At 38.0% G+C, this 13,178-nt stretch overlaps 1 protein-coding gene across 4 annotated transcripts in view; it reads right to left on the bottom strand.

The window, feature by feature from the left end:
* Positions 1 to 257: 257 nt before the first annotated feature.
* Positions 258 to 13,178, bottom strand: part of IQCM (IQ motif containing M) — a 674,133-nt gene continuing 661,212 nt past the window's right edge. For all 4 annotated transcript variants that reach the window (XR_006597349.1, XR_006597348.1, XR_006597350.1 and 1 more), the window contains one exon: positions 258 to 418. The gene's annotated coding sequence lies outside the window, so the exon portion shown is untranslated. The remainder of the gene's footprint in view (positions 419 to 13,178) is intronic.

Below are 13,178 nucleotides of genomic sequence, written 5' to 3'. Positions count from 1 at the left end.
AAAGTATATGTGTGTGTGTGTGTGTGTGTGTGTGTGTGTGTGTGTGTTTGCGTGTGTGTGTGTAGTTCAAGGTGTCTCCATCTTTATTAAAACAGATAGTTATATTTGCAAAAATACTCTACTTCTGTTATTCTGTGTTAAAATAGCACTCAACAAAGGCTAACTTTCAATTTAGGAAAAACTGATTTGCTTGGGAAACCAAGTAATGATACTTCTATATAGAAAATACATATAAGGAAAACAGTAGAAATCATACATTGCTTATATAAAACTGTATTTAAATCGGAAGCCAGATACGATTGATTAGGGAAGAAGTCCCAACGTCATTGTTTAAGGTGATACTTATCTAGGATGTGTCATTGTGTGAGGTCTGTCCTTGTTCCTCTTGGGCACTGAGCTCCTTTCTCTGAGCACGTTTCTGGAGACAGATCAAGGAAGGCAAAGAAGACAAACATTACATGTCTTGGTTCTTCAAGTGCTATATAACATTAAACTTAAGAGTTTTTTAAAAAAGGGGTTTTGATCGAAGAGCTAAATTTTAACTAAAATAGACTTCTGATAGTTTATGAAGTTAATTTCTTCATGCTTTCTATGTCCCCCAATTTGGAATTAATATCTTAGAGACACAGCCAAGTAAGCAGATGACTTCACTCAGTTGCAGGGGGAAATGCCTCTCTCTGCTGCTGCTTCTCTCTCTCTCTCTCTCTCTCTCTCTCTCTCTCTCTCTCTCTGTCACTTTGTTTATATGGCTGTTTCTGTCTCTGTCTCTGTCTGTTTTGTCTCTTTCCTTCACAATCTCTCCTCATCTTTCCCCTTTTGTAGTATAAGTTGTTAGAATTAACTGATTTTTTTCTAGATAATTTTTTTCAAACGTTTACTTTTTTGAGAGAGAGAGAGCGCGCAAGTAGGGGAGGGACAGAGAGAGAGGGCTAGAGAGAATCTCAAGTGGGCTTTGGACTGCCAGCACACAGTCTAATGTGGGGCTTGATGAGACACTTAACCGACTGAGTCCCCCAGGTGCCCCATAATGTTTCACATACTTTAAAGTTTTAATTCATTTCTGCATCAAACTTATTTCCAATCTCCTTTATTGCATTTTTTTCATCTCTGAATCATTCTATTTTTTTTTCCTTAAAGTTTATCTATTTATTTATTTTGAGAGAAAGTAAGCAAGCTGGAGAGAGGCAGAGAGAGAGACAGAGTTAGAGAGAGTCTCCCAAGTAGGCTCTGTGCTATCAGTGAAGAGCCTGACTCAGGGTTCAAAGCCACCAACCATGAGATCATGACCTGAGCCAAAATCAAGAGTCTGACAACTAACTGAGCCATCCAGGTGCCCCTAGGTAAAATTTTTGATAGAATTTTATTGTATAAAACAAATTATACTACTTGCTCCTGAGACCAGGTACAGATACATTTCTCAGGCCTCCTTTCATACTCAGTCAAGGGAAAAAATTTCATATCCTGACTGATATATTTTGTGCAGTAATCGTGTGTTCTAAGTAGTGTGCAAGGGGTGATGTTCGAATTCTAAAATTTAGGTATACTGATCTGTGAATTAAAAACTAGTCACTAGACTCTCTGAACCCATATTTTCAAAATTCACTTAAATGAGTTTGTGAAAAATAACACCTTTCATTTTATTCTTAGATATTGCTCTTAATAAATAAAATAATAAGAATAATTGAGCCCAACACCTATGGCGTCTGTCCTTTTATGGAAATGCTCATCTTTATATATACTTTTCCAAGAAACAAAAATGAATTAACAGCAATTGATAGAAATTAGCAAGAACATCACATTGACCACATGGAATAAAACTTTTATTTCATTTCATTTCATTTCATTTCATTTCATTTCATTTCATTTCATTTCATTTTTTAAAGTATCCCTTTAATAGTCCCCTGGACTTCATGATAAAATTAGGTCAATGAAAGTGATACAGTTTAATGATGTGGTCAAAAAACCCCTGAAGAAATAAAACGTCAACAATAATTCAACTTGTGTTCAAAATTTATAGCCACCAATTTTGTGGCATTGAAGAAAATTCCGTTAAGCATTTAATACATCTCTTTTTCTCCCTGGAGGAAAACAAAGTATTTACCTCCCTTTACCATGATTAGAGAATTGTCACCTTTAAAAAAACAATGTCTTTTGTCCCCAAAGCAGAAACATAACAAGAAAATCACAAAGCATGTTCTTCTGAACTCAGGAATTGATTTGGTGATCCCACCTTTACTGAGGCATTTCCTATAGGTACACAGAGGTGTACTTCTATCGAATGCTACTAGATGCCAAAAACCGAACTGTGCACTTTCCCTACTTAAACTTTTTCTTCAACAACTTCATAAGAATGTTTTATTATTCTCATTTTCCAGATGAGAACACCATGTTTCAGAAAAGTTAAATGACTTGTTGATGGATGCTATAGTTTGAAGTGTTAGAGCCAGGATCTGAACCTGGATCCAAAGGTGAAGAACTATACACCATGATGAATTAGCTCTTTTTAAAAATTACATACATTTATTTGCGTATGTGTGCATATGTGCATACATGCGTGTGTGTGTGTGTGTGTGTGTGTGTGTGTGTGTGTGTGTGTTGGGTGAGGGTGGACAACCTACACAAGCCAGCCAAAAGAGCGGATGAAGGTGTGCTTTGTCCTAGATTCAGAAAACAAGACATAAGTGAACAGAAGTGATGCTATGATCTTATGCTTGAATGCAGCTGTGCAGTTGGGTGATATTCTACTACACAGATCAGGGCAATTCCCTAGGGATAGGAGAGGAGAAAAATGGAAGGATCTCAGCCCATGAAGCCTTTAAGCCACCATCTGAGGCCTGGACTCCTATTCAAAACATTTCTGAAAGCGTCGTTTACTTTAGCCTAAAGCATACGTAACTAATATAGAACTGCACAGATTAAACATTCATTAACAGGTTAAGCATTAATGATCTAAATTACAATCAAGAAATTAGGTAAATAAAAAACATAAGAAAGTAGAAAAACAACAAAAGAGGAAATATTAATGTCATGGAAGACGAGCAAAAAGAATAGAGAAGAGCAATGAAATTAAAGCCCAGTTCTATAAAAGCACCACGAATATAGACAAAATTCTGCCAAAGTGGATCAGGGAAAAAAAAAGGGGTGAGAGAAAGAGAGAAGCAATAGATAGACAGACAGGTGATAGGTACATAGATAGATATTGAAAAGACCATAAATATATGTAATATTGAGGATTTTAAAAACTTGTTCAAAATATCAGAACCTTTATAATAAATTTTAAAATAAAATGTTAATTTTCTAGAAAAAATACGTTAACAAAATGTATTCAATATGAACAAAAAATTTGAGTAGACCTATGTCAACTAAAGAGATATAATCATTATCAAAAAGTCTACATACAGAAAAAGCAACAGGTCCAGATTGTAGTGTTCCACCACGTTTTCAAGAAATAGAAAACCCTTTTCTTATAAAACTGTCCCAGTGTTTACAAAAAATTAAAGTTCACCCACTAATTTTATGGAACTAGTATGTATTTGCTAATGATTCTGCAAATAAATAAAGCCAGAAAAATGATTAGCAATTGTCATTTTTGAAATAGATGTAAAACTACTGTGTAAAATAGCAAACTGATTCACAATGTGTTGATCCTGAGAATATTTAGATGATTTAAATTTAGAAAATACATTAATATAATATGTCAACTTGACAATGTAAAGAAAAATTTATATAAATAAATGCAGCAGTCATTTCATAAAATTCAAAACAACTTATAAAAAAAAGGAACAAAACAGTAATAGAAGGTCAATCTCTTATCCAATTGTTCATACCTGCCAAACAGCAAGCAAATTCAATGGCAGTGAAATGGTAGAACATTCCCTACTTTGGGGCTCCTGGCTGGCTCAGCCGGTTGAGTAGCCAACTCTTGATTTCGGCTCAGATCATGATCTCATGGTTCGAGACTTCGAGCCTGGCATCGGGCTTTGTGCTGATACCACAGGACCTGCTTGGGATTCTCTCTCCTCTCTCTGCCCTTTCCCTCCCTGCTCACACACACTCTCTCTCTCAAAATAAATAAACTCAAAAAATTATTTTAAAAAAGATCATTTCTTACTTTAGTTATTCTCCCACATATCTACCTCTAATCCAAGTTTAGGCTAATGAGATATAAATTAAAACTTTAGGAGGCAGCTTCCGAGAGCCCTTCCTTAACAGACATCTGGCCTGTGACTTACCACCTTTCTTTTTCTACTCTTCCCCCTTATTTCCACTGCTGATGTGGAGGCTGCTATGAACCAACGGTATCAGAGTGGGGAACTGGAAGGTCTGAGTTCTTAACAATATGTAGGACCATATCAGCCCCAAACTGCCAGTTTCCAGACTTCTTGAAATGTAAGAAATAAACTATTTTGTTTAAGCTGTTATTACCATGACTGCTTCCTCTCAACTCTATACTGGGAAGTACTGGCAAATTAATGAGAGAATAAAAAGAGATGAGATATAAATCATAAATTGACTCGAGGTGAGGAGAATTATATGATTATATACATAGAAAATCACAGAGATTTATACTGCAACATCAGTGAGTTTCAATTTCACACCCATAATATTGTCAGAAATTAAAAGGTCTGATCACACCAAGTGTTGATAGAGTCATGGAAAAATACAAACCCTCATACATTGCTAGTGGGAGTATAAATATTTTAAAACTGTTTCAGCAAGTTTATAGTTAGAATTCTTTTGGCTTTAGGCAATAGAAATCTTATCTCAAATTGGCTTAATTAACATGGACCTCTACTATCACCTGTGTACAGAGTTTAGCTGAAAACCAGGCTTATTATGATCAGAGGCTCAATGAGTCTTCAAGAAGTCAGTTCTTTCCAGTTCTGTTTCTGCCATTATTAACATACCAGCTTCTATCCCAGACTGGCCTCTCTCAGGGGCAAGAACACTGTAGCTCCTCCATGGATCTCATCCAGACACACAGTGTCTAGAAGAAAAGCAAGGACCCTATATTCCTGTGACTTCATTTTAGGAGCAAGGAAACCATTTCCAAAAGTTCATGTTTCTCTGCTCAATATTGGTCATGTGCCCATTCTCAAATCAATTATTGTCAAAGAGAATGGAATAACATAATCATTAGGCAAGGGTTTTCATACCAAAAGGATAAAGACTCAATATTCGGTAACAAGAAAATGGACAAAATTGTATGTTATATCATTACAAAATCATACTACATAATATTAGTAAGAGTAATAGATAACATTTATTGAGCTGTTACCAAGTGCTAGGCACTCTCTTAAGTACTTGCTCAATATGTATTTGTTTTCCCACAGAGGGATGGACAAAACCCTGCAGGTGTTGGGCATTTAAATTGAGACAGCAATTTCATCCTATTTCGTACCCATAAGATTGATGAAAATTAAAAGTTCTGGTTAATAACAAGTATTGGTAAAGATATATGTTATGTGTGAATGTACATACATATATACATGTATATAAATATATATGGAACATAAACCTCAGAAACTAGTTATAAAAGTTTAATTTTTCATATAAAATTATAAAGCATTGGGGCGCCTGGGTGGCTCAGTTGGTTAAGCATCTGACTTCAGCTCAGATCATGATCTGAGTTCGAGCCCCACGTCGGGGTCTGTGAGTTCGAGCCCCACATCAGGGTCTGTGCTGACAGTTCAGAGCCTGGGGCCTGCTTCGGATTCTGTGTCTCCCTCTCTCTCTGCCCCTCGCCGCTCACACACTCTCTCTCTCTCTCTCTCACTCTCTCTCAAAAAAATTAAACATTAAAAATTTTAAAATAAATAAAATAATAAGGCATGAAGAAACTAAATACTTACCCAAGATCACAAAGCTATTAAGTGGCAGAGATAGGATTTGAGTCCAGAGAGTCTTTAAATAGCAGTTAAAATAAATAAATTAGATCTGTACACATGTATCAATGTGGACAATTTTAAAGGCATAATGTTGAGTAGATGGAAGCCTTTCTACATAAAACGAAATATAAGAACAGTCCATGCTTGCTAAGGGAGAGGTAGATATTATGAGTTCATTAGGGAATAGGCTGTATTGAAGGTAAGGAACAAGGATGATGCCCCATAGTCATGTATACTACCATCCAAGAGGCAATCAGATACAAAGATTTCAAACGAGGTGTTTGGATCTGGAGAGGTGACAGTTATCAGGTAGTAGTGGAAACTGCAAGTGGATTTAAAAAGTGCAAAGAGGGAAGTAGGAAAGAAAGAGTCCGAAGTATGGGGAGAAAGAAACCAGGAAAAGAGGCTGATAAAGACACCAGAGTAGATGTAGATGACACAGTCATGTCTCAAATATGAATAAGGGCTGAGCTTCAAGAGCATTACGGACAATATTGTCAAATGCTGCAGAGAGTGGTGAAAATACTTGGCACATCATTAAAGATATGGGAGAAACCAGTTTCCAAGGTAGTTATAGTTACAAACCTGTATCCGTGCTTTGAAGAGTCGATAGGCGATAAGAAGGGTATATAAAATGCAGCCTCTTTTTTTTTCAGAGTAGCTTGGTTAGTGAAGGGAAAGTGAATATTAGAGCATTAGCCAGAGGGAATGAAGGATTTTTTCAGTGGAGAAGACATGGTAGTATTTTTAGCTTGTGTGAAAAGAGTCAGCAGAGGGAGACATCTAAAATACTGGAAAGATAGGGAAGGGTAGGACTTATTGTAGGAACAACATCTGGAAGAAGATGGAAAGCAGTGGATCAAAAGCACAGGTGGAGAATTTAGCCTTGAATGTGAGAAATAATGAGGAAGTGAACAAGAGATCTCCCAGATGAGAAGAGAGACAGATGGAACAAAGAAAGGAGAGAAATGAGTTTTGTCCTGCTGTGTTTCCAGTCAGCTTTTCCCAGAAGAGATACTTGGCAAGGAAAACAGGAAACAGACAGGTGGTCCAAGGTCTTTTGGGTAAAGTTAATATATAGTTGCCTGATTATTCAGGTCTGAGTTTTAGGACAAAAAAAAAGTAGATTAAAAGCAATTACTGCAAATTTATGAATCACATCCAGTTGCCCAGACACCAGTCTCCTGACCTGAATTTCTCCTTCCCTTAGTGAGTGAAGCTGGAATATTGCCTATATGGAAGCCATTCTGAATTTACACCAAAAAACAAACTGAAACCAGAAAAGAGTTAAAGAAAAGTCTCACCAGATGTCAACACCAAAAGCCACCTAGTGATCATCCACACAAATCCACTCTCACTGAGGAAAAAAACAAGTCTCAAAAGGGTACATGATAGCTCCAAGGTCATCAAGTTATTGATGGGTGGAGATCTCATACTTTATTTTCATCAAATACATGATATATTTTATTTTTTAAATTTATTTATCATTTGCCTCCTCCCATGAGAATATGGTCTCCTGGAGAGCAGGGATTTTTGTCCCCATTGCTCACTGCTGTTGCCTCAACCCTCAAAGTGTACCTGGTGTTTAGAAGACCTTTGATCATTATTTCTTAGTGAATGGATTGCATCTAACCCAGTGCACTTTCCACTCACCCATAACAATTTCAAAATGAGCATTTCAAAGTGAAACTGACCCTTGTAACAATCACCTCCATGCAAATAATTTTTATTAATTGCTTCTTCATTGGGTGGAGAAGGCTCCAGGGTACAGCAGAATTCAAATCCAAGACTGCCTGGTCTCATAGCTAAATGTTGGATGAATTTGACCCATTCAGTTAGTTCTCCCTGACAAAAACCGAAGGGGTTTTTGTGGCAATAAACAAGACAACAATAGCAAAATAAATGAAAGCCAAATCAATATTATGTGACAAACTATACAGAGTTCACACAGCAGTGACCTTCACGGTGTATTCCACATTCAAATCTTCACCCATATTTTTATGTCTATGCCCAGGTTTATGCCACCCAAGATAAATATGGTGGGAAAAACTCCCTGGGCCTGTTGCTAGGGGAGTGTTACGAAAATTGTAACTTCATATGACCCTTCCTCTGCTGAAGAAAATTCTCTATTTTGGGGGTTTTGTGTGGAAAAAAAAGGAGAAAGAAACACTGTTAAGTAGGCAGCTACAAAGAAGAATGTTGTTAGATGCTGGGTGATTCTCAGAGAGGTTTTCCTACTCTCTCTGAAGTGTAATCTTTTTTTTTTTCCTTCAGGAGTCATCTCCAGGGACAGGAAGGAGAAATACTCTGAATGAGGACGTGTCCATCTCAGGGGAAGCATATGAAACCTTAGAAGAACAGCTCACACAACAAAGCATTTATTTGTGAAATTAGGTAAGAGAATCTAATTTTATAGCTGTGAGAGATGCAACTGAGTAAAGATTCACATTTCTCAATGTTTTCTAGTATCTTTGGGTAACCCAAATTCTTACCAGAAAATGTACAGATTAGTATAATCAGTACATTAAACTTTATAATACATAAAATAGGATGGCAAATAGGATACTTAGTTTCTAGAATTTTTGCAAAGATGCAAAGCCAAGAACAAATATACCTCATGTTCTATGTTCAGAAAGCCCACCACCTTCCTACCAGAAATTAGTGACAAGAGCCAGTTTAGAAAATGCCTAGTCACCAACTCTCCCCATCCCCCCAGCATTATCCCAGTCAAAGAGGGGGGTTGGGTGCTGGAGAGAGGTGGTAAGTCTTATGGAGAGAGCAGAGCTTGGGTAGGAATGAAAGTACTTCTCTTCCCTTTCTAATGCTCAGTGGGAGAACTGCAGGAGGATCACAGAAAGATTGACAGTTCCTGCCAGGGGAGCCTGGCAACCCGAATCTAGCAGGATGTGTGCGGGGCTGCAGAACACAAACATCCCCGTCTGTGCCATCATTAATGCTGAACATAGTCAGAGAGACTGGATTTGGGAAGAGCATCTGGGAGTCTGAAGCATAGAGCCTTATTCTTTTCAGCCCTCTTCATCCAATATGAGGAAGAACAAACGTGTCCCTGAAGTTGGGAAGTATACACAGACACAGTGTGGTCTTGAACTTTCTGTAACAGAAACACCTGTATTAGCAACACTTGAAGAAACTGTGGCACAGTGTCCCTGGGAGGAAAATGGTGGTACGCCTCCTCCATCCCAATTTCCCATAATCGTCTGAAGTGTGAAGCAGACTCCAATAGTTTCCAGAGCTGCATGGAAAGGCACATGAAGGGCAGAAGATGAGGGTGGACCTCAGGGCTGGTAGATAGCTGCTGGGCCAATTTCATAAGGCTCAATTTAGAGAAGGTGTGATACCCAATCTGCTGTAAAAGGAAAACTGCCCTAGGGGATGGGGTGTAACTATTTGAGTAACAGCAAGTTAACAGAGTTTCAGGGACATTGTCATGTCACCCACATTTCTGCCAAATGAAGGAAAACATTCATGTTCTTCTCAAGCCCTAATCAGCAAATAATCTGGTATCTTTGCTTTATTTTCCCATTAAAGTAGGAAAAGAAAAGACTCTCTTTATTGCTATAATAGGTAAGATAGTACAGGACCCAGAAGCAGATAGACAACACAAAAGGCCTAAAGAAAGGAAAGGTCAAGTAAACTTTAGGATCACTGAAAAGAAATAAGCAATTCTCAGAGTGCTGAGTAATTTATGGGAAAAATCTTGCCAGTAATTTCAGAGAAAACAAACCTCCTTAAGGAGCACTGTTGATAAAGTCTTGGTACACAAGCAGAAAAGAAGGGTTGTCTATAACTAATAATAAGGGCTGAAATACAAATAAACAACAACCCAAAGTAGATAGGTATGGGAAAAGAATAGTGCAGGAAACACCAACAAGATTTGGATAGTATATGAAGAAAAAATCAGGATGGGTCCATGGCAGATTGTATTTTCCAAAGAGGAACACTACCACAGAGTCCATCCCCCATTCTCCATTTATAATGACATTGACAATCCTTCCATCAAGCAATAGAATCTCTGTCCCCAACCCTTGGACCCAGGTAGACATTTGTGACTGATTTGTTCAACAGAACACAACAGAAGTAAGGCTGTATGACTTCTAAGTCTAGATTATAAAAATTCTCTATTCTTTTACCTTCTTCTCTTGGACGTTTGCTCTGTACATCCAGACACCTTGATATGAGGAGGTCAAAAGGAAGCCTCTGGAAAGGCCCGTAAGAGGGGACCCATGCAGAGAGGAACTGAATCCCCAGGCACTCATCCTTCACCAAGCTCCAGCTGATAGCCAACATCCAATTGCCAGCCATATGAGTGAGCCATTCGTGGAGTGAATCACCCAATGTCCAATTGAGCTGATGCTACATGAAATGGAGATAAACCTTTCCCACTATACACTGCCCAGACTGCAGATTCTGTGCAAATAAGTGGTGGTTGTTTTAAGCCACTAAGTTTGCCAGGGAGGAATGGGCAACAAATAACCAAAGCAAGACCAGGAAGGAAGGGGATTATTTACCTAGCCAAAGCTGAGTTTCCACAGGTCCTTTGGAAGGAAGAATTGAAAGTTTCTATCAGTACTGCATTTTGTATAATAATACAAATATGACAAATATGTGATTTCTATAATTTATTATCTCCTTAACGGTGTATGTGTAGAGAATTCTCACTTTGTTATATAGGTTTAGGTGTTATTAATAATTCTCTTGGCAGTTTTTATTAACTTTCGAATTAAACTTTAAGTATTGTTTTAGTTCACTATACAGAATGTTCAGCTTCAAATACTAGTAGTGGTTATAAGCTGTTGCCCAAAAAGGGGTACGGCACATAAACAATACTCTACAAAATATGATTTACTCAGGCTGCTTTTTAATTAGGTGAATAACATGCTATAGTTATAAAGATCATCATGTGGGAAAAAGAACGCTTCCTGAAATATTTTCCCCAAATCTGAGTGGTAAATTTATAAAAAGTATAACCCAGACTCTCTGTGTAACAATAGAAAACATAAGGATCCATTAAGTGTGTGTTTTTAAAATATACATAGCACATAATTTTTTCATTTAACAGTACTCCAGCAAAGATTTTAGAGAAACTGGCTGCCAACATAAGACTAGACATAGAAGATACAGAGGTGAACAAAACACATTGGTCTCTGATGAGATACTAAGATGGTAAGTATATATATGTGTGTGATATACTTACATAAGTATACACACACACATATGTGTATATGTGTGTGTGTGTGTGTGTGTGTGTGTGTGTGTGTATCAGAATGTTGAGAGGTACAGAAAATAAATTGAAGTAGGTAAAAGAGATAGCATGCCAAGGTGGGATGGGGGTGGGTAAGCATGGTTGCTATTTTATATAGGACGCTCAGGAAAACCCCCCTGATGCACTAGCATTTAAGCAAAAAGTAAATCAGATAGCTACCTGGAAGAAGCACATTTCATGTTAAGTGAACAGTGAATGGAAACCCCATGAGATGAGAACAATCTTAGTGCATACAGAGGACTTGAAGACACGATCAGGCTGCAACAGAGCAAGCAAAGTGCTATTGGAATGATAAGCAATACTGGGAATAGGAAACAGGTTGTGGAGGGACATGGAATATTATAGAGACACTGGAAAGGTTTTAGCTTTTATTGAGTGATTATAATTAGATATATAGATATATATCATGAACTGAATGCTTGGGTCTCCCCAAAAATTAATACATTGAAGCCCTAATTTGGAGATGGAGCTTTGAGGAAGTAGTTAGCATTAGATAAGGTTAGGAGGGCAGAGCTCTTATGATGGAATTACTGGTCTTATAAGAAAAGCAAGAGATAAATTTCTCTTTCTCTGAACTCATGTACCAAGAAAAGGCCATGTGAGGACTCAGCAAGAAGGCAGCTGTCTACAAGTCAGGAAGAGAACCCTCACCAAAACCCAACCCTCCTGGCACTCTGATCATGAACTTCTGGACTCCAAAACTGTGAAAATAGATCTCTGCTGTTTAGCCACCAAATCTGTGCTATTTAGTGATGGCAGCTTGGACTAAGACAATATGGCTATTGCCACAGTGACATATAGGACAACTACAATGTCAATCGACTTTAAAAAAATTAACATTTATTTATCTTTGAGACACAGAGAGAGAGAGACAGAGCGTGAGCAGAGGAGGGGTAGAGAGAGAAGGAGACACAGGATCTGAAACAGGCTACAGGCAGTGAGCTGTCAAGACAGAGCCCAGCACAGGGCTTGAACCCATCAACTGTGAGATCATGACCTGAGCTGAAGTCAGGTCCTTAACCGATTGAGCAACCCAGGTGCCCTCAATGTCAACCGGTTTTAAGTCAAGACTGAAATCCAATTTTCTTTCAAAATATCCTCCTCTTCATTCTCCTCTCAATTCCCCTGTCCACTTCTACTAGCTTTTGGGTAACAACGGTGCTAATTGCATAGTTCTCTGTGTGAGATTGCCTAGTGATTGGTTTCAATCACAACTTTTCCAGTTGTATTTCTAAAATGCAATTTTTCTGAAATATGAGCAAAAACATGAACTTTGGGAAGTATGCCTCTCTGCTGACTGAAATGTTGCAAACTGTGTCACAAAAATTAAAGTAAAAAGTCTTCTCTAATATGCATATTACAGTTATATTGGCACGGTTTTATAGATTGCTCTGGCTCTACGAGGAAAACAATATTCTTTTTAATTTTTTAAAATGTTTTATTTATTTTTGAGAGAGAGAGAGAGAGACAGAGAGAGAGACAGAGAGAGAGAGAGGGAGGATGAGCTGGGCAGGGGCAGAGAGAGGGAGACAGATTCCACAAAGCAGACTTCAGGCTCTGAGCTGTCAGCACATAGGCTTGAACCCGTGAATCACGAGATCATGACCTGAGCCGAAGTACGATGCCCAACAGACTGAGCCACCCAGGTGCCCCAAAACAATATTCTTCTATTCGAATGAGAGATTCTTGTCCATTATATGGAAATCCTTCTGCCTATAGTTATTTATTTGTTTGTTTGCTTACTAATTAATTAATTATCCTTTGGTTAAAATAGATGGGGTTTCTGACTGTTCTTTTCAGGCTTTAGCTATCTGATTTCATATAGAATCGACTATTAGGCAGAGTTGAATTCAGCCTGCCAGCACAGGCTCTCATGAGTAGATGACTGTTTTTAGCTTCTCCTGGCCACATTTCATGTTCAGGTAGTTTCTCCTCAGCTCTTTAGAAGTCCCAGACCATCTTTGTGGTTATTGCTATGCTGGTTTTCTCCACATTTCTGTTTTTGT

This window comes from Felis catus, chromosome B1 (assembly GCF_018350175.1).
Source record: "Felis catus isolate Fca126 chromosome B1, F.catus_Fca126_mat1.0, whole genome shotgun sequence".
NCBI lineage: Eukaryota > Metazoa > Chordata > Mammalia > Carnivora > Felidae > Felis > Felis catus.
The sequence above is the reverse complement of the archived record's forward strand: the minus strand, read 5'-3'. Positions and strand labels throughout refer to the sequence as shown.